Here is a 1140-nt window from a genome sequence, read left to right on the forward strand (position 1 = left end):
CACTGCAGACTGTGATGGGAGAGTCCTGGGGGAGGTCGAGAGGCGAGGCCGAGCAACGCTCCACATAGATAATAATGATAATGTCCGTTGTAGTTACCATGTAATGCTCAGCCTTGCACCTTGCTGCACATCCAGTAACGATCTCAGTTATTCATTAATAACCTGTGTGACAGGTACTGTTATTTCCACTTAAGGTGAAGAAACAGAATTAGTTAAGTAATTTAAGGTTAGAGTTTGGATCCTTATTTTTTCGAATCCAAAGCCAGCCATCCTTAGTGGCCATGCCATCCTGACTGCAAAACACATCAAAGCTAGCAGCCTATCTATCATATGGGACGCTTATCCCAGGCAGCTCTCAGAGAAAAATCAGGAACAGTGAAAGTCCTTCAAACGAGCCAAAAGAGAACACAAGGAAAACAGAAGCGTCTTCTCCAGCCTGGCCCTGAAAGCATTTGGGGGCCTCTGTCCTTTAAATTCAGACCCTGTTGCCAAAAGTTGATGAACATAAAGGTGACGTAAGTCAAGGGACACTTTCCCAGTGGTGACGGGTGTGTGCTGCCTGCCAGGCTGGGCCGTTCCTGCGTGTAGACATGGACCCCCAAGTCCCTCGGACGGGGTCGAGCTCCGAGCTGTGAGCCAGAGGGCCCTGCGTGGGGCTCGGGAGCCTAGAGTTCTGGTCTGGGCTGCACCATCTACTAGGTGCCCTGGGGCAAATTCCTCCACTTCTCAGAAATCCCTTCTAAAGCCACAGAACGTTGGAGCTGGGCAGAAATCTCGTAGATGCATGCCATTATTTGACAGGGACACAGGGCTTCAGGGACGGGCAGAGACTCGCTGCTAACTGTAGGGTCAGCTCAAAGGTGGCTGGGGTTCCCGGGAGGTCTCCTGTGGGAACCAGAGAGCACTCTGCACAGGTGGCTGGGAGGCTCAGGTGAGACCCTGTGTGCCCCGTACAAGCCAATGCCGGGTACCACCAGTAACCGGCCACAAAGCTCTTCCCGGGGGGCGGACAGTCCAGTGTGGCTAGAGGAGGGGGTGCCTGGTACGGGCAGGGGAATGGCGATGGGGAAGCCTGGAAGGTGGTGGCATATAGCCATGCTCTGGTGAAGTTTCTGCTCATGTGACGTCACTGCTTTTCAG

General features: G+C 53.2%; 1 protein-coding gene across 8 annotated transcripts in view; it reads left to right on the plus strand.

Annotated features, from left to right (window-relative positions):
• CEMIP (cell migration inducing hyaluronidase 1) overlaps positions 1-1140 on the plus strand; it is a 162791-nt gene that overhangs the window by 158663 nt on the left and 2988 nt on the right. The window lies entirely within an intron of this gene.

The sequence above is a fragment of the Orcinus orca genome, chromosome 2 (genome assembly GCF_937001465.1).
Source record: "Orcinus orca chromosome 2, mOrcOrc1.1, whole genome shotgun sequence".
Classification (NCBI taxonomy): Eukaryota; Metazoa; Chordata; class Mammalia; order Artiodactyla; family Delphinidae; genus Orcinus; species Orcinus orca.